At 50.2% G+C, this 22,910-nt stretch overlaps 1 protein-coding gene across 5 annotated transcripts in view; it reads left to right on the forward strand.

The window, feature by feature from the left end:
- Positions 1–22,910, forward strand: part of GRK5 (G protein-coupled receptor kinase 5) — a 250,667-nt gene that overhangs the window by 73,647 nt on the left and 154,110 nt on the right. The window lies entirely within an intron of this gene.

A 22,910-nucleotide genomic window follows, 5' to 3' on the forward strand; every position in this document is an offset into this window, starting at 1 on the left:
ACAGACAACAGCCTGAGTGGCCTGTCACCCAAGCAGAAATCCTGGAGACATCTGTTGAGCCTATCCTGTTTCTCATTGCCATTGGTGACCTCCCTCCTGGGCATCTGTCCCTTGCCCTCCCCTCCTTGGTCCGCGTCTCTTGCTCTGCTGGCCACTGTCGCTTTCTGTGTGATCTCCCCATGCCAGTGTGCCCTGCTGTGATTTGCCTTTTCACACAGCACCTCTTCCTTGAGTTCGGACCCAAGCCGCACTCTCCAAACCACTGACTTCACTTGCTCCTCCCCCCACTCACATTTTGGGGCCCTAAATTACTTTAGTATTGTGAGTGAGCACTGGGTTGTCTCTTTCACAGTCTAGATTTGCACAAACCTTTCTCTGAGCCTGGACCATTCTCCCAGCTCTTCACCAGGCCAGTTCCTCCTGGAGCTCCAGACTGCAGCAGAGCTGTCTCTTGCTGGGATGGGAGACACTTCTCTGGCCCCAGTGCTGCTGTTCCCCCTGCTAGTTTTCCCCCTTTCCTTGGCAGCCCGTCTCACCAGGCTGTCTTGTAACAGTCTGTTTTCCTTGTCTGTCTCCCTCACCAACCTGATGTGTCTGCACTGCTGTGTCCTCAGCTCCTAGACCAGGGTCGGGTTCCGGCTGGGGCAGGAGAGGCGTGTGCTGCGGCCCTGGATGGGCTCATGGGCAGATGGACCATCGAGCAGATGGATCAAGGCCCCCTGTGGGTCCAGGTTTCTCCCCGGAGCCTGAAGGGTTGGCCCCGGTGGTCTGTGACAGCTTCCTGCTCTGGTGGTCAGCAGCTGGGCACAGAACTACCTGGAGTGGAGGTGAGATCCCAGGAGTTGTCAGGAGAGTCCAGGGTTGGCGGGGGCCCCAGAGGCTTCCGGGAGGCTTCTAGAAGCTCCTGAGCGCTTTCTCCTGCCCAACATGAATGTCTTGTCTTAAAGGTGAGGCCTTGTGAGAAAGCAGGACTAGGTGAGGCCAGAGGAGTGACAGTCGCCCAGTTGATGCTGTGGAGTTCTCCAGGTTGCTGGCCCATCCAGTCCCTCCTCTAGGCCCCGAGTTACTGTGTCACTGGGGCCTGGTCCTGCTGCAGAGTTGGGGCACATCTTAGGGCCTTTCAGAGCTGACAAGGGGCCTGGCCTGCTTTCAGTTTTTTGGTTTTGTTTTGAGGCTTCCAGTTCATTAAAAAAATTAAAATGCCCTAAGAAAGCTATAAATATTAATATTATGGTATTTTAAACTGGTAACCTTTGTCAGGATGGTGTTTTTTTTTTTTTAAACCAAAAACAACATAGCAATATAATTAGTCTAGTCACAAGGTAATGCTAGGATTTATAGGAAATATTAATTCATAGTGTGCTCAGTCTGGGTGGACCTGTGATGGGACGGGAGTGTCCTCCAGCCCTGCAGCTCAACATGGTCACATTTGGAGATGAGATGAAGTATTTGACTTTGAGGCTTCTGTGAAAATGAATCCACACCCCATTCCCACCTCGTCCCCTAACCTGCACCCCTCCAAGCCCTGCAAGTCCTTCTTCTAGGCTGGGAAATGAGGACATAGGAGTGAGGCTGCAGGGAAGGAGTGAGACATACATGTTCCTGAGGCCTTGAGTTCCAGGCTTCAGGAACGCCTGCCCGTGCCCGGGCTCTGTATTCCCTGGCCAGTGCTGACGGTGTCTCTGGCAAAAATGCAAGTACCCTTGGAGGCTAGGCCTTCGGGTGGAGCTAGCTCAGACACCTGCCCTCTGGGAACATTGCCTTCTTCTGCTTTCTAATGCTGATGGCTTCCCTGAGATCCCAGAGTCATCAAGGGTCACCCTGCAGATGGGACCATGAGCCCCACTCCCCAAAATGTGGCTTGCTCAAGGTCACATAGGTAGTAGCAAAGCTGAGACGTGAGCCTGGCCCTTCAAAGCCTAAATTGGGGATAACTCTGGCAAGAGAATGTTTCAAGGTTCATCTTTGTGTCCCCAGAGCCTGGCATGTCATAGGGAGATAGAAAGTATCTGTTGAATGAGCAAGAGCAGCCAACATGGATCGAGAGCCAGGAACTGTGGTAACTGCACATCTGTCTGATCTCATTGACTCCTCCCCAGCTCTGGGCAGTGTACTTCGGTACTCGGATCCCCTGTGGGCAGATGAGGAGGAAGCTGGGTACAGATAGGAAATGAAACCTGCCCAACATCAAACAACCAGTCAAGGAAGCTGAGGTTTGGGCCCAGATGGTGTATGTCAGAGCCACTGTCTAGGCCAGCGCTGTCCAGTGGAAATAAACGTGAGCCTCTTATGAAGTAGAAAAAATTCTAGTAGCCACCTTTAGAAAAGTAAAAGAGGAACAACTGATATTATTTTAATAATATTTTAATAATATATTTTATTTAATCCAGTATCTGCAAATGGTTGTAATTTTAGTATATCATTAATATAAAAATCCTTTTCTTTTTTGTAGAAATGTTGCCTGGGCTGGTCTCGAACAGTTCTCTCACCTTGACCTCCCAAAGTGCTGGGATTACAAATGTGAGCCACTGAGCCCGGCTATTTAATCCGATATGTACAAATGATCATTTTAGTACATCATCAATATGAAAATTATTAACAAGATATTTTACGTTCCTTTTTCTATGCTAAGCAGTTACAATCCAGTTTATCTTACCTCAGAGCACCTCTGAACTCCCACCAGCCACATCTCAAGTGCTCCTCAGCTTCTGTGTCCAGGGGCTTTGGCGCAGAACAGGCTGCTGTGGCCTCTCAGTCGTCAGTGGGTGAATATTGGGAGTTGTTAGCCATTTGGAGGTGTGGGAAGCATGAGGAGGTGATGAAAGGGCCTAACAGACAGAGGTGGAGGGTCAGGCCTGAGCCTGTGTACTGGGCTGCGAGTGACACCACGGGTCTCTCCCAAGTGTGAGTGCTGGATGCAAGGCTGCCGTCTTGGCAAAGGGATGTCTCACTGGGGCCTCTCGTGGAAATGGAGGGGAGGTCCTGGGCAGGGCTCTGCAGAGCACAGGCATCCGAGCTCCCCGTCCTGGGCTGCCCGGAGGACTTGCCAGTCTGCGTGGGGATCTGGCTCTGAGCTCTGTTGCTTTTGGCCAAGGGCTGTTGCAACACTCCCGGAGCCCAGAACAGGTACGATGTGTTCCTCATGAAAGGTTATGAGGTTTCAGACATAACAGAGGTTCTGAGGATGCAAAGAGAGGAGGTCTCAGGGCTCATGTCTAGAGTGAAGTCATCAGACCTATACATCATGGGGTCACGTTGGCTGGCATCTCTAAGCGCACCTCAGGCTGGGGGCAACCAGTACTAGGGGCGACAAGGACAGACTTTGGTGGAGGTAGGGGGAGCACTAAGGGACTCCTGTTTTCTCAAATGGGTCTCTAATGAAAGAGGTTAAAGAAACTGTCACTTAAAACATTTCCTGGGTTGGTCCTGAGTACAGTGGGAGGGTGGGTGGTAAGAAGAAACCTCCCTGGGCCAGGCTCCCCAAGGCTCGATTCCTGGGTTGGGGGCAGAGATTGGAGGAATCTGTGGCCAGCCCTGGCCCAGACAGTTTCTGAAAAAGCAAATCAGCGTTTGTAACAGTTAAGTCTGTCCCGGGGAAGTGTTCCATTGCACCTTGATTTATGCCACTGGAAACATTTTATACTGAGGACTGTCCATTGGCCAAACAAGCCTTGGGGCCAAAGGCACAGCAGGGAAGATGGTTGCTGTGTGAACCATCAGCTCTACTCTGCTTGTGGGGACCATGGGCGCAGTTCTTAAAAGCCTGCACTGGGTGATGCAGAAATGGGGTGGTGACACGGTAAAAGGAGCGGTGGCAGGCAAAAACTTTTAACAACAACAGTAAAACCTGTTTTAGAAAAGCCATATCCGTGGAGGTAGGAATTGGGAGCAGGGAGCCGCTGAGTGCTGGGGCTGGGACCTGGCCAGAGTAGGGAGGGATGAAGGACCCCTGTGATCAAGGTCAAGTCCTCACCTCATGACTTCCTGGCAGAACGTCCTTGGGCAAGTCTCAGCTTCCCTGTCTGCAAAATGGGGCTCATAACCCCTCCTTTCCTTGCAAGCTCATATTAGATGCTGCATGTGGAAAGTACAGAGCAAAGTACCCCACAAATCCAGGGGGTTATTCTATTAACCCCACTGTGAATGTTTTACTTTCATTTTTATTAACCCCACTGTGAATGTTTTACTTTCATTTTTATGTATTCTGTAGCTTTTAGGTGTCATGTTACTTTATCAGGATTTTAAAAACTTTTCATTATGAAGCGTTTCAAATGTACTCAAAAAATAGAGAGGATAGTGTAATGAACACCCTGTACCCTGCAGCCACCACTACAACTCTTAACTATTTCATCAGGGCAATTTGAGCTCACTGTTACAGTAATCCCTTTCATTAATTGAGTTCCCAAAGTGCTTTAAGTCCTTTGAAGTAAAATCTTCACTGCACAAGTTGCCGCAAAATCTGCCCCCTTGTTTGGGAAAAAGAGTGTTTTTGTATGTTAGGTTTTTTTGACTCATTCTCGCCACAGTCTGTGATTGGATTTTTCAGTACCATCTAATTGTTGGTTGTACAATATAGAGACAGTCACACGTGGGGGTCTGGAGGGCCCCAGGGCCCCCCTCAGCCTTCCTTAAGCTACCAGGGCAAGTTCAATTCTCTCAGGAGTTTGGGGGCCTCTGTTGACTCTGCTTTTCAATTTGCTATAATTTGAAGGGAAAAGGTTGTTCTGGAGTGGCTGGCAGGAATAATGAAGGGCTGGGAAGTTTGTTGTCTCCGGTCAGCCCACGTCCCCTGTTGCAGCCCGCCATGCAGGCACCCCTTGGAAGCGGTCACTTTGGGGCTGGTCACCCATTCCCTTGCCTGGAGGCAGAGGTTTTGGTGGAAAAGGTGAGGAGGTGAGGGGTCAGGGGATGAAGGCCGATTGTTTTTATCTGTTTGGGCTCAAAGGCTCAGTGTGTATAACAAGCTTCTGGTAAAACTCTTTTTCTTGTCCGTAAGATGGCATTGGTGATGACTCTGGGCAGTTGTGAGGATGAAATGTAAGGTCCAGGAGATGTCCTGTCTGTGTTGTTCACTAATGTGTCCCCTGTGTCTAGAACAGTGTTCGCACAGAGCACATGCTCAATAAATGTATATTGAAGAATAGGAGGGAAGGGAGGGAGGAAAGAAGGAAGAAAGGAAGGGAGGGAGGGAGAGAGGAAGGGAGAGAAGGAAGGAAGAATGGAGAAGGCAGGGAGGGAAGAAAGTAAGGGAGGGAAGGAGAGAAGAAGGGAGGGAAGGAGAGAAGAAGGGAGGGAGAGACAGGAGGAAGGGAGGGAGAGAACAGGGAGAGAGGGAAGAAAGGAAGGGAGGGAGAGAGGGAGGGAGGAAGGGAGAGAGGAGGAAGGGAAGGAGGAAGGGAGGGAGAGAAGAAGGAGGGAAGAAAGGAAGGGAGGGAGAGAGGGAGGGAAGGAAGGAAGGGAAGAAGGAAGGGAGGAAAGAAGGGAGAAGGTAAGGAGGGAGGGAAGGAAGAAAAAAGGGAAGAGAGGAAGAAGGGAGTGAAAAGCTACATCTGCCCATCCATTATTAATAATTCATCACAAATCTTTCATTTCAGGATAAGGAAATATCATTAGGCCCTCAAGGAAAAAAATGCCTGTTTTCACTCTGGGCTTAGAATTCTTTTCTCTTCTTTTTTTTCTTGTAGAAATTATATTTCCATCTCTGGGGCTTAGCTCAACTGATATCTCACCTCTTAAATTGTTTTGGCCTTCCTCTGGCAAAGTCCAGCCCCCTGCCCACTCCCACACTGCTGTCCACACCTCACAAAGCAGAGAGGAGGACAGCTATGACTGCACCGTATCCAGCGCCGGGGCTATGTGGTCATGGGATGTGTGTGCAAGGCTGGCACGGTCATCTCCCCCATACCATAGAGGACGCTGAGGCTTTCAGGTGAAGTGAGTTGCCCAGGTAGACACAGCCAGGAAGCAGGCTTAGATCCAAACACTTGTCTGATCCCAAAGCCCTGCTCATTCCCCGTCCTCCCTGCTGGCCCTGGGTTCATCCTAACCCTTTGCTTTTAGTTCCCCCTCTCTGGACTGGACGGTCCTCACAGGTAGAACGGCCTGTGCTTGTGTCCTCTGCTCTTAGGGTTAGCCCAGAGCGGGGAGGCCGTGGGTGTGCAGTAATCAAACTGGGCACATCCTCTGGGGCTGCACCTCATGTTAGAGACAGTGGTGTGGGCTCTGTTCCCCTTCCCACCCTTTCTGCCTGCCGAGCCTCCCTGGAGTTTATGAGTCCTGATGGAGGTGGGGAAGGCCATGGCTTACCCTCGACACACATTAGTACCCAGCAGGAGTGGCAGAAGGTCTGTGGACAGGGCATAGGGGTGCAGGGGGAGGAGAAAGTGGAGGGGCTCCAAGCACCCAAACATAAGCTCCATGGCAGCCAGGACCTTGTCTGTCTTGCTTGTTGTAGTTCTAGTGTCTGGTTCAGGGTCTAGCAAATAGTAGGTGCTTAACAAGTAGGTATCGACTGGATGGGTGGCCTCCGAGCCCTGGTTCCCTGTTTCCCCAAAGCTTTATTGTGGGTTCTTTAGCTACTGCTGAGATGCAGATAGGCCAAGCTGAGGGACCATCCCGTGTCTGTGACCCTGCTCTGGAGTGGACCACATCTCTGCTGCACCTCACTGTGTCACTGCTGCAGCAACATGGTGGGCTCTTGGCTGGCTGGAACGTGACCCCACACCCTGCTTCTGGTTGGACAAGCATCCCTCAGCATGGACTGGCTTGGGTGTGTGTGGGGAGTGGGAGTGGTTGATTCCCAGGGCAGCAGGCCGGCTGCTCTTCCTCCTCCCTGCCGTTCCTCACCCACCCGGCCTCAGCCACTCCATTCCTGGATGCCCATGTCCCAGTGGCGGCTGGCTGGTCATCCAGAGGGGAATGCGGAACATGGTGTCTGAGCTACTAACCTCCCACCTTGGGTGTGCCCTTGAACTTTTCTGTAAGCCAGGCTTTCCAACCCCCAACAGCACTCAGGCCACATTCCCAGAGAGCCTGCACAAGAGGGCTGAGTCTGTTTATTTTTCAAGATTTCAAAAAACATGCCTTTTCCCCCTCTGACCTTAAGCAAAACTTTTTTTTCCCTCCAACACTTGTATTTTTAACTTCATGAGAAAATATGGTAAAAGGGAGCAGATTTTATTTTCAGAAACTGTGATTTTTCAAGATTTTTTTTATTTAAAAAAGAAAGGCTTTGGGGGATGGGGAGAATAAAGATTTTTGTTTTGTTTTGTTTTGGGTGCTAAGGGGGTCCAGAGCCACTTCTCTGTGGCCCCTGCTCAAACTCCTCCAGAGATTCTGGCATGTTGAGGCTGCAGCTCTTTTGGTTATTGTGATCAAGGATTTCTGGGCACCTTTCCTTCTCCTTTTGAAGACTTAGGACTGGACCAGCTAAGGGCTGTAAACAAGCATTTCCCTCCCTTGGCAGGAAGTGCTTAATGTCTTTGCTTTTGGGAACCGGTGTTCTGCGTAGGCTAGGAGGCCGCGCCTTACCTGCCTGTGGCTCTCTTCCCACTGTGGGGGTCAGAAGATGGTGGCTGCCTATGTGCATGTCACAGATCCTCACTTCCAGCTGGTGGATGTAGGATCTGAGGCCCAGAGAGGGTTGGTGACTTGGCCATAGTCACACAGCCACCTGGATAGAGATGAGTGGTGAGTGGTGAACCCGGAGAAACATGGCTTCTTGCCTCCTTGGTCTTTGTGCACGGGCCTTCCCCTTCCCGAGTCTCTCCTGGCCCAGCAGTGGTTTGCTGAAGGCTGTTTTATTTTAGGCACCGGCTGAGCTACCTCTGATCTTGTTGGGTTAGCCTAGGCGTGGTTCTTTGGTTTTTCAGTTTGTATAACCATGTTCTTTGTTCAGCTCCTATCAGGGTTAGGGAGGTCAAACACCTATGTGTCAGGACACGCCTGACACACGCTATTTAAAACTGACACTGTTTTAAATGTATAGTATTTAAAACTTTATGGTCAGCTGTACTTACCGGCTGAGTACAGAACTAGGAAAGCTGGTGGCTACTTGCAAGGAGCAGCTGGTTAGTAGCGGAGGTTGAGTAATAAGGACCCCAGTTGCTGAACAGCTCCTGGAAGATCTGTTCCCGGCTGGGCGTGATGGTTCAAGCCTGTAATCCCAGCACTTTGGGAGGCCAAGGCAGGTGGATTGCCTGAGCTCAGGAGTTCCAGACTACCCTGGGTAACATGGTGAAACCCTGTCTCTACTAAAAATACAAAAATTAGCCAGGCATGGTGGCGGGTGCCTGTAGTCCCGGTGACTCGAGAGGCTGAGGCAGGAGAATCGCTTGAACCTGAGAGGCGGAGGTTACAGTGAGCTGAGATCATGCCACTGCATTCCAGCCTGAGTGACAGAGCGAGACTCCGTCTCAAAAAAAAAAACAACAAAAAAAAACTCTGTCCCCTTCTCCCTGTGGCCGTCACCTCTAACCTCTACGGCTGTTATTCTGGTTCAGTCTCATTTCTTCTCTCGGACTTTTGCAATAGCCCCTAAAATGCTGTCCTCCTGGTTTTGCTGACATCGTGATGATTTTAAAGCTGCATCTGACCGTTTCCCTTTCACAAAGTGGTTCTCACTTCTGCCTCTAGAAGGCAGGCACTGTCTTCCCTTCCCAGGTACCCGGCAATCCAGCCATTCCCAAGGACTCACACAGCCCTTGGAAACCTTTCTGCTTAGAATGTTGTCCTGTCCTCTTCTGCTTGGTGGCTACCTACTTGTCCTTCCGAGTCCCTCTGAGACATCCCACCTCCAGGGAGCCTTCTAGATTCCTTGGGCTGGGTTTCCCCTTCTGTGTGTGTGTAGCCTTCTGCTCACATAGGTCCTGCAACAGCCCTGTGTTGAGACATAATCATCTCTTCCTTGTTTGTCTCATCTTCTGGGCTGGGCTCCTCTAAGGAGGGGCTGCTTTCCATCCTTGTGTTCCTGGCAGCAAAGCCACTGCCTGTCCAAGTCAGAGACAGGAGCATGATTATTCAGTGAATGAGCCCAGGATGGAGTGAGGAGGATTGTGGGAGAACAGGAGGGTCAGACAGATTGTTCTGTAGTGGTGGCTTTGCAGAGGGGCAAGACTTCTGCAAGTCAGTCCTTGAGGGATGAGCGGACATTAGATTGGTAGTTGAATTTGGGATGGGGGATGTGCTAGAGGCCCCGGAGCCAGCCGCAGGGTATGGGGTGATCTGGCTGGTTGTACATTTTTCTCCATGATCTTCATGTTTCGTGTAGACTGATCCCTTCTACTTTCTGAAAGCTGCCACTGGAGGTGAAGCAGGGCTCCTTTGGGTTTGCGGTATCACCAATTCGGCAGGAGACGCAGTGAAGCTACACCCAGCTAGACCCATTTAGCTACACCCAGGGTTGGGCGTTCAGCCTGGCATCCTTGGAAAAACAGGTCTGGGTGCAGGCTCCCTGTGGCCACTGGCAGGATCCTTTGTTCAGTCTGGAGCTGGGTGTGACGGTGTGACCACAGCTGCCTCGGGCACTGGTGGGTGCAGAGCTGCTTCCTGGAGCCAGGAAGGAACTGCCACTGCCGCCTCCTCCTCCTCCTCCTCCTCCTCCTCCTCCTCCTCTTCCTCCTCCTCCTCCTCCTCCTCTTCCTCCTCCTCCTCTTCCTCCTCCTCCTCTTCCTCCTCCTCCTCCTCTTCCTCCTCCTCCTCCTCCTCCTCCTCCTCCTCCTCCTCCTCTTCCTCCTCCTCCTCTTCCTCCTCCTCCTCTTCCTCCTCTTCCTCCTTCTCTTCTTCCTCCTCCTCCTCCTCTTCCTCCTCCTCCTCCTCTTCCTCCTCCTCCTCCTCTTCCTCCTCCTCCTCCTCCTCCTCTTCCTCCTCCTCCTCCTCTTCCTCCTCCTCTTCCTCCTCCTCCTCCTCTTCCTCCTCCTCCTCCTCTTCCTCCTTCTCTTCTTCCTCCTCCTCCTCCTTCTCTTCTTCCTCCTCATCCTCTTCCTCATCCTCCTCATCATCATCCTCCTCATCCTCCTCCTTCTTCTCTTCCTCCTCATCCTGCTCCTTATCCTCATTCTCCTCTTTATCCTCATTCTCTTCCTTCTTCTCCTTTTCCTCCTCATCCTCCTCCTCCTTCTGCTCGTCTTCTTCCTCCTCCTCCTCTTCTTCTTCCTCCTTTTCCTCCTCTTTTTCCTCCTCCTTCTCCTCTTCCTCCTTCTTTTCCTCCTCTTCCTCCTTCTTCTCCTCTTCCTCCTTCTTCTCCTCTTCTTCCTCCTTCTCCTCCTCTTCCTCCTTCTCCTCCTATTCCTCCTCCTCCTCTTCCTCCTTCCCCTCCTCTTCCTCTTCCTTCTCCTCCTCTTCCTCCTCCTCCTCTTCCTCCTTCTCCTCCTATTCCTCCTTCTCCTCCTCATCCTCCTTTCTTCCTCTTCCTTCACAAACACATGGTGCCTCGGCTTCACAGGGATAGCCCCCATGTTCATCTGCTCATTGCTTCTGGGTTGCTGCCTTGGGCAGGTGGCTATTTTGGGGTCTTTCAGATAATTTAAAAAAACCCAATACCCTAAACCTCCCCAAACCTAATTCTCACCCTCAGGGCCTAAGTACATTTGAAATTGCACACAAACTTAAGGTTGCTGTGTGCTAGATGGGATGCGGTGAGGGACAAGGCTCTCCAATCATAGTTGTTCCTAGGTGTCTGTGAGGGATTGGTTCCAGGACCTCCTGAGGATACCAAAATCTGCAGATGCACAAGTCCCTGATAGAAAATGGTGTCATATTTGCATATAACCTATACACACCCTCTGGTATATTTTAACTCATCTCTAGATATAATGTAAATGCTATGTAAATAGTTGCTATACTGTATTGTTTAGGGAATAATGGCAAGAGAAAAAGTCCATACATATTCAGTACAGATACAGTTTTTTTTTTTTTCTGAATGTTTTCAATCCATGGTTGATTAAATCCACAAATGCAGAGCCCATGGATATGGGAGGCCAACTGCGTGTTGACTTTATGTTTTACAAAGCACCCTCTAATCATTGAATACTGGGAAACTTCGAGCTCTGGGCCAGGCACTGCACTCAGCATTTGGTGGCTTCATCTCCTGTCATACTCTGGAGCCGTATGAACAAGAATTTTCCCATCTTATAAACAAAGGAGCGAAGACCTGAAGAAGTTATGTATAAGCTGTTGTTTAAGGTTATGCAGCCAGGAAGTGGCTTACTCTCTTCTTTGAATCTTACCCCATTCTTGTGAAACAGTTGGAGGACATATTTTTATCTCCCATTTAACAGACAGGAGACTTGAGGTGGCTGGATGCCGTGGCTCACACCTGTGATCCCAGCACTTTGGGAGGCTGAGGTGGGTGGATCACTTGAGGTCAGGAGTTTGAGACCAGCGGGTGCTTTTCTCTGGCGGACGCCCAGTCTGTTTCATTAGCTAACAGATGCTAAGCTCTACCATGGGATAGTTGTAAAACCTTGAATGCAAAGCTTGAATACAATTGAGGAGCAGAGATGGGGTATACAGCAAGCACTCTGTGTATTAAGTGATTGTCGTTCCTCGTCCGTCTTTTGACCTCCCAGTGCACAGCCATGGTCTGTCACTCTGGTGACCTTTGGCCGTGGGCATTGGGAGGATAGTTTATGTTGACTGCGGATTGCCAGGTACCAAGTATCAGGCAAATTGGCTTCTTTGTACATTCCTCCTTCCGGATAGACCTTGGCCCCTCTCGTCACTGCCCAGGAGATTTGCTGGGAATCTAGGAGGGAGTGGATGATGGCCTGGATGCCTGGGCGGTGCTGCCTCTGCCCTGAGGCAGCAGTCAGTGCCAGGATGGGGCTGGGTGGGTGCTGCCATCGCCTCGGGGTGGTACCCGAGTCTGGAGTAGGAACAATACTCTATTGTTACGTTAAACCTGAAATAGACGCCTTCAGATGGAGGGGGTGAGTATGAATCTATTATGGTCCAATAATGACAAGAGCACTCTGTGTCTTTTCAGATGCTTGACAATCACCTGCTAATCCCGGGGGTCTGGGAGCTGAGCATTTTCAACCTCCACCCCCACCTCTGCTTTGTGGAGTTGGGGAAAAACAGAGACCCAGGAGCTGTGAAATGAGGGAGGCTCAGCTTCTCCACTTGCTTTCATGGTGTGAGGAGACGCATGTGTATTTGCCTCTGACCCCTCCTGCAGGGAGGAAAGGGTACCTGGATCTGGGTGAGAGGCATGTGTGGTGATGAGAACATTTCACAGACCCAAGTTCAAATCTCTGCTCTGCCACTCGAGCATATTTCAGAACCTGTCCTAGTCTCAATTTCTTGGTAAGGTGAGACTATAACCACTTTTAATGGGTCCACAAGGCCTGATCCAACCCAGCAGGTGCTCTTGCGGGTGAGGACCACATCTCAGTTTGTTAGACGTGTCCCCCCAGTCCTCTGCCAGGACCTAGGCGTTGGGGTGAGGGGCTGGGTTGCAGGGAAATGTTGAATCCCAAAAGCGGATTTCCCAGGCAGGCACTGTCCTGACCCAAACCTGCCGCCAGCCACCTGTCAAGCTGGACCTCTGGGCTTTTCTCTCCAAATGATCTTGTTCTCAGGAAAGGGCCAAGACTCACACCAGGCACAAGGTAAGTAGGAATCAGGTGTGAGCCAGTGGTCAGGAGATTTGGATCTAGACTCTGTGTGGCCAGGGTCATTGCTCAGGCTCGCAGGGCTAAGGAGGAGGGAGGCAGGGGGAGACATATAATTTCTAGAACTTCTGAGGTTCTAGGACAGGGGCCAGCAAACTGTGACCCTTAGGCCAGTTCTATTTTTACAAATAAAGTTCTTTAGTTCTTTTGGAACAGAGCCATGCCTATTTTTTACATATTGCCTATGGCTGTTTTGCTCTCCAATGGCAGAACAGGGTAGTCTTGACAGAGACCATGTGGTCTGCAAAGACAAAGCCTCTTTATAGAAAAAGTCTGGGCCGGGCATGGTGGCTGGCTGCGCGCAGTGGCTCAGGCCTGTAATCCCAGCATTTTGGGAGGCTGAGGTGGGTGGATCATGAGGTCAGGAGATCGAGACCATCCTGGCTAACATGGTGAAACTCTGTCTCTACTAAAAATACAAAAAATTAGCCTGGCATGGTGGCATGCACCTGTAGTCCCAGCTACTCAGGAGGCTGAGGCAGGAGAATCGCTTGAACCTGGGAGGCGGAGGTTGCAGTGAGCCGAGATCGCACCACCGCACTCCAGCCTGGGCGACAGAGTGAGACTCAGTCTCAAAAAAAAAAAAAAAAAAAAAAAAAAGTCTGCCAGTCCCTCCATCAGATCACAGGCATCTTAGGGGCAGAGAACATATCCTGTTTGTGGGGCCCTAGACTCAACACTGGTCAGGACACAGTTGGCACTCAATAGATATTAGCTGAATAAATAAGTGGAAAACCCATCAGGCATTGCTGGTGGGAATGTAAACTAGTACAGCCACTATGGAAAACCATGTGGAGGTCTATTAAAGAAGTAAAATTAGAACTACCATTTGATCCAGCAATCCCACTCCTGGGTATCTACCCAGAGGAAAATAAGTCATTATATGAAAAAGATACTTGCACACGCATATTTATAGCAGCAAAATCATGGAACCATCCCAAATGCCTGTCAATCAATGAGTAGATAAAGAAACTGTGATATATATATATGATGGAATACTACTCAGCCATAAAAAGGCATGAATTAATGGCATTTGCAGCGACCTGGATGAGATTGGAGACTATTACTCTAAGTGAAGTAACTCAGGAATGGAAAACCAAACATCGTATGTTCTCACTGATATGTGGGAGCTAAGATATGAGGACACAAAGGCATAAGAATGATACAATGGACTTCAGGGACTTGTGGGGAAGGGTGGGGGGTGGTGAGGGATAAAATACTAAGGTGCAGTGTATACTGCTTGGGTGATGGGTGCGCCAAAATCTCACAAATCACCACTAAAGAACTTACTCATACCACCTGTACCCCAATAACTTATGGAAAAAATATTTTTAAAATAATAATAAAAAAAGAAAACCCATCAGGATGATTTGGGCTTCAAGAAATAAGGCTTGATTACAAATGGTTTAAACAATAGCAAATGTTTATCATCCCACATTATAAGAAGTCTGGAGCTAGGTGGCCCCAGGACGAGCTTGGCAGCTCAGCAGTGCCATCAAGGACCCAGGCTCTTCTTATTTTTCTCCACCAGCATCCTCGACATATCGGCTTGGTTCTCAGGCTTGTCGCTTCATGTCACAAAATGGCTGCGACAGTTCCAGGCGTCACGTCTAGTCCCATTTAGATGCTCAGCTGAAGAAGGTACTTTTGGAAAAGAACCTTTCCTAAAGCTCCCCAGCAGACACCCTCCATCAGTTCTGCTAGCCAGAACCAGATCACATAGCAAATGCCCTAACTGCAAGGTAGGCTGGACAAGTGAATATTTGGCTTTTTCTGACTCTGTAGTTGAGGTGGACTCTGTCCACAGGAGTAAAGGGAGAGGAACCACTGGCTGGTGAACAGGCACTGTTCAATGTCTGCCACAAAGTTCTGCTGCAGATGGAAGAAGAGATGTTTAGTTGTGGCTGGGGAGGGCAGGCAGGGGTGGCAGAAAAGGTTTCTTGGAGGAAGTCCTGGAACAACTGGTCAAAGTGAAGGCTGCTGTAGAGGACGTCATGGTGCATCATTAATTCTGGTTGCTGGTAGGAAATGGTTCCCATGGCTGACAGACTCTGATGAGCGTCTCTCATGGCTTTGGCATATTATGGAGTTTTTCCTCCTAAAATCAGTTTTGCGGCCCTCATAGAACAACCCTTGAGGGGGATTGTATATATAATCTTTATTTTCTAGACAAGTCAATTAAAGCTGCCAGAAGTGAGGTGACTCGTCCACAAGCAGCACGTTCTGTGGACAGAGCCTAGGACTGACTGAGTCCAAGCGCAGGGCCCCACCCCCAGTGCTCCTGTGCAGAAAGACATACTGGTCACCCTGTGGGCAGCCACCTGACCTGTGAGAACTTGGATTCTGTCCTGGTATCTGGTGGCCACAGCTGAAGCTGGCAGCTCCCCTCACACCAAGATAGGAGCCTTCTGGGAGCTGGCCAGCCAGGAGAGCAGCCTCAGTGAGGAGCTTCCAAAGGGATTTGGTGTCATTAAGGGCTCCCTCCTTCAGGACACTGCGTGGAGACTGGAGGAAGGAGTCGGGAGTTGTATGGGCCCAGACTCTGCCATGGGGTTGGTTTGGAAATAGAAGCTACCAGGGAGATCTCATTCTTTCTTGGGTGTAATTTCAAAGTCGTGGTGAGAAAATGAAATGTGACAAAGCTGTAGTGTTGGCCTAGAACAGGATCTGGCATTTAGAAAGTTTGGCGAATGTTAGTGCAGTTGTTCCCATTATCACTATCACCATAATTGTCATCACCACCTCTGTTGTATGGGAGCCCTGACAGCCTGCAGATGGGTGAAGAGTCTGGCCTCCCCACTGTACAGAGGTCAGATGTCTCTCCCATCCTCCACCAGGCTGCTCTGGCAAAGGACTTTGCTATGGTTTGAATGTCCCTGCCAATACTCAGTTAAAATGTGATTGCCATTGCGATGATACTATGAAGTAGAACTGGTTAAGAGGTGATTAGGCCATGAGGGCTCTGCCATTATGAATGGATTAATGTTGTCAACTCAGGAGCGGGTTTGTTATGACAAGAATAGGTTGTTATAACAACCTACTCTTGTTTGGCCCCCTCTTGCTCTCTTGCTCTTGCCCCCTCTTGCCCTTCCACCTTCCACCATAGAGTGATGTAGCGCGAAGGCCCTTGCCAGATGCTGAAGTCATGCTCTTGGACTTCCCAGCCTCCAGAACCATGAAATAAATAAACCTCTGTTGTTTATAAATTACCCAGTCTCAGGTATTCTGTTATAGCAACACAAAACAGACTAAGCAGACTTCTGGGTTGAACTCAATGGAAACTTCTTGTTCTAACCTTATGATCTCTGAGCAGCATTTGAAATTGACTCACTGTCTTTGCTTGAAATTCATTTATTGCTGGGGCTCAGGACCCTACCCTCACTGGGACCTCACTTTGTCTTTCTAGCTATGTTTCTTCCTGAAATATTGACAGCCCTGGACTCAGGCCTCAGCATTCTGGGGGAAGTGCCTCTACTCAGAGTTAACATTTATTGAGCACTTACTGCATGCATGTGCTATGCTCAGCACTGTACATATTTTGTTTAATCCTCATGATGCAGCTCTCTGAGGTCAGTACTATTTGGTCATTTATTCATTCATTCACCAAGATTTTTGGGCTCCTATTATATACAAGGCACAATTCCAAGTGCCTAATAAGGCCGATGTGTTCCTACCTCTGGGGAGCTGACACCTAGTGGGAATTATTCAGGTTAACAGGAAACAGAGTGGAGACCTGAGGCTTCTTACCCAGTCACAGCCCTGGTGGGCAGAGGAGCCAACTCCAGTGCCGTGCTCTTGAATGCTTTGTTTCTGGTCCCACCGATGGCCATGAATCCCTCACCTCCAGTGCACATATCTCTCTTGATGCCATTGACTCTGCCGGGGTGTTCTCGGCATCTCAAACTTAGCATTTTTGATAGGTTTTATTGCTAGTGTTGTTTTTGTTCTCTCTGAATGTGCTCTGCCTTTTCACCCTGCATCCACAAATGGCCTGGGAGCCTGTCTCAACACCCCCTCCCTTAATCTCCAAATCCTGTTATCAAGAGTGGTCAGATCAGCTTCTTCAGTGCACCCCCAGGACCCCATTCTTACTCTTCCTGCCATGGTTCCAGCCCCACACTTCCTGGACACCCTTCGTTCTTTTCATGCTCTGGCATGTTCAGCTTTGCTTTCTCTTCACTGAGCCTTTGCACATGCTGTTCCCTCTGCCAGGAATTCCATTTACCCCCAGCCACATCCCCCACTCCTGGCCAACTTCAGCCTTTGCTCAAACACTGCCTGCCACAGGGCCTCCCTGACTCTCCCTGCAGACTTTCCCCATGCTCCCTGCGGTGTGCACATTCAACCCTCCTTGAGTCACACCTTTTATTAAAGTAAAGGCTGGCACATCCACTTCCCACCACCCTGGGAGACGGGGACCAGGCCCTGTCTCCTCTTTCATCTTCAGTGCCAAGAATAGCAGGTATTCATTGACCAGCAGAATGAATAAATGAATATTGGAGTAGGTTTCTGACAGAGGCCTAGGAGGCTTGAAATTATCTTTCGGCCAGGCGCAGTGGCTCACCTCTGTAATCCAAGCACTTTGGGAGGCCAAGGCGGGTGGATCACCTGAGGTCAGGAGTTTGAGACCAGCCTGGCCAACATGGCAAAACCCCGTCTCTACTAAAAATGCAAAAAATTAGCCAGGCGGGGTGGCGGGCACCTGTAATTCCAGGCTGAGGCGGGAAAATCGCTTAAACCTGGGAGGCAGAGGTTGCAGTGAGCCGAGATCACGCTACTGCACTCCAGCCTGGGTGATGGAGCAAGACTCCAGCTCAAAAAAAAAAAAAAAAAGTTATCTTTCATACCAGGAGAGACAGTAAAATCCTGGGTTTCCTTTGTGGAGCCTTAAGTTCATCTAACTCAGTAGTTTCCAAACTTGCTTAAATGTCTTAGAAACCTGTTGTGCCTCACTTTAGTGGTTCTGGGATGCGAGAGTTGTCCCTAGGGAATCCTGCAGGGTCCTGTTGAAAGGGTTTGAGAACTGCAGCTGTAGCTCAAGCCCTCATTTTCTGCAAGAAGGAAGTGCAGAGAAGGAATGGGTTGAAGGTGCCCTTGACCATATAGTGACTGAGCCTGGAGTAGCGTGCTGGGCTCTTGGCTCCCCCTGCAGTGTGTCACAGACTCTTCATTTAAGCAGATGTGTGTGTGTGTGTGTGTGTGTGTGTTTAATACACTTTAAGTTCTAGGGTACATGTGCACAACCTGCAGGTTTGTTACATATGTATACATGTGCCATGTTGGTGTGCTGCATCCGTTAACTCGTCATTTACATTAAGTATATCTCCTAATGCTAGCCCTCCCCCTTCCCCACCCCATGACAGGCCCCGGTGTGTGATGTTCCCTAAGCAGATGTTCTTAAGGGGAAGCAGCCTTTTCTTCCTGGTGTACTTAGCTTCCCTGGCATCAAGCATTCCCTGCAAAAGGCTTGGTGGGGATTTTTCTTTAAACTTAAAATGTTGTTCTCCCTAAAGAAAAATCCTGCTGCTGAGTGGAAAAATCTGCATGTCTCATGACCCTGGGTGCCGCTGTGCCACAGGTTTTTACGAGTTGGCAAATATGTTTTTAAAATGGAGAGGTGTGCAGGAAGTGAGCCAGCAAGGAAGGAGAATATAAGTCTTCTTTTTTGCAGGATGCAAAATTGGGTTTATTTGCAGACTGATGTGTTACCTTCTAAAGGACTAGCCACAACGTTTGACCCTCAATCTAAGGTCAACACTGCTATCCATTGCTCGCAGACCAGAGTGCATCTCCCATGAGGCAAAAGAGCAGGTGTGAGAAGTGGGTAAGCAGTCTGTATATTGGGGGTGTGGTGGATGGCATAGCGGATAACTCAGTCTAATGAAAGACATCAATGTGCCATTGGGAAAGGACAGAGGTTGCCCCCTCTTTCCCCCAGATAGTCGCCCAGCTTATAAATGCATAGATCTGGGAAAGAGAATAAGGTTCACCTAGGTTCCCCCTAATCACAGGCGGAACTAGGACTTTGGGAGATGATCTCACCTGTCTTTCATTTCCAAGAGATCAGTAGCACTTGTATTTTAAGAGGTGAGTCCTTCTATGAATATCTTGACCTTGAGGTTTACAAAGGACTTCCAGACCACGGGGTTTGCTTTTTATCAAGTCGTACTGTTTACATAAAGAAGTGCAGAACCTGGCTGGGCACAATGGCTCGTGCCTGTAATCCCAGCACTTTGGGAGGCCGAAGGTGGATCACTTGAGGTCAGGAGTTTGAGACCAGCCTGGCCAACATGGTAAAACCCCGTATCAACTAAAATGCAAAAAAAACAAAAAACAAAAAAAGCTAGGCATGATGGCGGGCGCCTGTAATCCCGGCTACTTGGAAGGCTGAGTCAGGAGAATCGCTTGAACCCAGGAGGCAGAGGTTGCAGTGAGCTGAGATCGTGCCACTGCACTCCAACCTGAGCAATAGAGGGAGACTCAGTCCCAAAAGAAAAAAAAAAAAGTGCAGAACCCATAGATGCACTGCTGGATGGTTTTTCATAAAGTGATGAAGTGCATACCCTGTGGAACCCTAGTCAAGAAGCACGTCATCTACACCCCAGGACCCTCCGGGAGCCCCTTCCAGGCCCCATCTGCCTTGTGGTGGTTCTAACGCCATGGGTTAGTCTTGCCTGCCTCTGAACTCTGCGTGAAAGGAGCCATGCAGCCTTGGCCCTTCTGAGGCTGGCTCCTTTCACTCACCATTGTCTTTGAGATTTGGGCCTGTGGCTGTGTGCAGTTGTGTTTGGTTCATTCTTGCTGCTGAGTCCTATTCCCCTGTCTCCACACATAGTGGGTGTTCACAGCAGCCCCATGAAGTACACAGGGTGTGGACTGTTCCTCCTGTTTTATAAGAAAGGAAGCCCAGGCTTGGTGTTACCCACAGCACAGAGGTGGCTCTAGAGCATGCCCCATCCGATGGCTGCTGAGGAAGTGACTTGACCTTTCTAGGAGCGTCTTGTCCTCTGCCCAAGAAGTTGCCAGCAGCTTTCTCTTTAGTCTTCCAGAAGCCCCTGGCTCTCCTTTTGAGTCACTTTGACCATGCCTCCTTACCAGTCAAACCCTGGGTTTTCTGAATTCCTGGAAGTGCTCTTTTAGCTGCTTTTCTGATCCCTGAACAGCAAACACTTATCGTGGGTAGCATTTTCCTCTGCCAGGCCAGTGGCAGACATTACTAACTAATTGTGGGACTCCTGTTCATTGAGCCTGGACCCTGTCTTGAGTTCCAGGATTCCCGGCAGCCACTGCCATCTTTTTGGAGCTCATTCACTTAATGAAATCTTTCTGCTTTTGTAGTGCCAGGTGGTACAAGCAGAGTTGCACTTTCTGCTGAGGAGACTTGATTTCTTATGAAAATACCAAGCAATGAAGGAAAGCTGCATTTCTAAAGCATTCGTTGGCTTCCTGGACTTTTTCCCTTGCAGGTGGGGTGGCAGGGAGTGGGTGATGGGGCAGTGGCTATTCTGGACACAGAAATCCACATTCCTTTAAGGTGTCATTTACTGCTTCCAGAATCCCACTTTCAAGGAGACTTGAAGCTAGTAAAATGAATAACTGGGCTTCTTCCCAGCCTGTGGAGGCCTCACAGTGGTAGCTTGTTAGCAGAGTCCTCAGAATATATCCAGGATAAAAATGTGACTTTGTGCAAGTCCCCAGCTTGAAACAGGGTTACATCCTGCTTCCTGGGTGATGCTACCTGGCAGAGGAGCCCAAGGGCAGGGGGCAGGCTCCTCGTGTCTGGGTGTGGTGCCCTGAGCTCCTTGCCCTGCTGTTTATTTCCAGAGCAGAACCTTGGGGCTCACTGGAGCAGTGACCACCTCTAATCACAAGAGCTGGTTGTACTTTTTCTTCACAGGCTGCATAGGGTGGAGGATGGGGCTGGGGCCTCTGGAGAGTGGCGATTCCTCCCTCAGCCCCACATTTCTACCTGCTCCCCAGGGCACCTTGTTATTACAGTTCAACTGGCTGGGGTGTGTCAGGCCTCAAGCCAGCCTACCTGGTGGTCTCAAACCAGACTTAATCAAAATGTAAATACTTCTTGGGGCCAGAAAGCAGGACTGTCCAGGTGTTTGATCAGAGGCTGCAGAGCCTGGGAACCACAGGAGAGGGTGGGGGCCTGGCAGGCTCCTTCCACACAGAGGCCTGGGGTTCCCTGGGGCCTCTCTGTCAGGGGCTTCTGGAGCAGCTTCTGTCCCCACGTGACCAACATCACCCTCTGCCCTACTGCTGTATATGCACACTGTCACTGGGGCAAAGGTAGTGCTGGTGATGCTGGTGACAGCACCTGCTCCCCTTCTCCATCCCTGAAGGAAGACAGCTTAGAGGTTGATGGATCGAATATCTTGCATTTTAGAGAGGCGGGACCTCAAGGCTCAGAGAGGGTCTGTGACCCTCGTGAGGTTGCACAGTGGGCAGGAGCGCAGAGAGGTGCACTCGTGGAGGGTGAGCCATGTGTCCGGTATTGTTCTAGGATCAGCAGTGACCAGGGCATATGCAGACTCTGCCCCGGGGGCAGGATGGTGAATTGAGAGTAAAACACTAGTTGGACGAGATCATGTTATATCTGTAAACAGACGATCTATACATGTGTAAACTAATAACGTCTGATAGTGATGAGTACTCTGTAGTGGATGAGGTGCAGCAGGATTAGATAAGAGAATGAGATAGATTCAGTGGAGGTGGAGGTGTTACCTTAGATGGGGCCTGGGGAGCCTCCAAGTGTGGGTGTGTGGAGGTCATATTAGTTGAGACCTAGTTGTCAGAAAAGGGATGGTCAGGCAGGGGCACAGCCAGCAGGGCGAAGGCTGTGCGATGAGCATGAGCCGCAAGGGTCTCCATGGGCCGGGAGGAGCTCAGAGTGTCTGGAGTGGAGTGTGGGCCTGGGGCATAGTGGTTGTGGGGGAGTCACGGGAGGCATTTGGACTTGATTCTAAACCTGTTGGGAAGTCATTAGAGGATTTCAAATGAGAGAATTCCATGATTTGCTTTGGGTTTGCATAACTCTGGCTGCTGGGTGGAGATAGTTTGACGGGGGCAAGAACGGAGGTGGGAGGGGAGGAGGCTGGTCCAGGTGAGGATGCTGGCCTGTTCCAGTGGCAGCCATGGGGCCATAGGGAGGGGGACAGGTATGGATTTCACTGCAGAGCCCAGACTTGGGGATGGATCCAGTGTGGCATGGAAGGTGGGGGAGGGAAAGTGAAGGACCCCAGCCGTCCCTTGGGTTTGGGGTTCAACTAGGGCTCCTTTGTTCACTCATCTCCCACTGCATGGTGTCCCTACAGCCAGACTCAGGGTCCTTGCCTACCCTAAAGCGCCAGGGTGGTGCTGGCCCTGCGTCTTCAGGATCATCTGGGGAGGGCTGACTCACCTGCCTTTCTGGATCCAGAAGGCGGAGGGTGTGGTGTTACCTGGTGCTGGGGATGTTGGAAAACTCAGAACCTGGGCTTTATCTTGACTGTGTTTAATGACTCAGCACAAATCTAGAGACATGACCAAGAGGCAGCTTTGAGCAGCCCTGGCTGAAGGACCAGAGCAGTGGGATGATGTGGCCTGTGGAGGAAGGAGACCTCCACCTGGAACCTTGAGGGGAAAGCAGGGCAACAACAGTACGCTAACTGTGTGAGCTGCTTTTTTTTTTTTTGACAGGGTCTTGCTCTGTTGCCCAGGCTGGAGTGCAGTGGCATGATCTCGGCTCACTGCAACCTCCGCCTCCTAGGGTTCAAGCAATTCTCCCTGCCTCAGCCTCCTGAGTAGCTGGGATTACAGGCGTGTGCCATCGCGCCTGGCTAATTTGCTGCTGTCTGTTGAGTGCTCACTGCACATGGGCTTCTGTGCATTTCCCCGTCATTCCTCACAACCCTAGGCGGCAACATTGACATTCTCCTTCCCATTTTGTGGATGCAGAAACTGAGGCTCAAAGAGCTTTTGGCCTAAGGTCATCCACCTAGCGAGCAGCTGAGCTCGCCCACAGGCCCCTGAGTCCCGATTTAGGGAGTCTATAACCAGCACCCAACACTGTCGCCAGTGCACCACGCTGCCTGCTCACCAGCCATCCACCAAGGGCTGGCTCTGTGCCTGTCTCTGTCTAGGGGTAGGGCATGAGAACCGACCCCATGCAGTCCCCACCCAGAGATGCTTGCCCTGTGCACGCAGATGCAGACCAGCAGGGCAGATGCAGACCAGCAGGGCATTTGCAGA

Source organism: Pan troglodytes, chromosome 8, assembly GCF_028858775.2.
Source record: "Pan troglodytes isolate AG18354 chromosome 8, NHGRI_mPanTro3-v2.0_pri, whole genome shotgun sequence".
NCBI lineage: Eukaryota > Metazoa > Chordata > Mammalia > Primates > Hominidae > Pan > Pan troglodytes.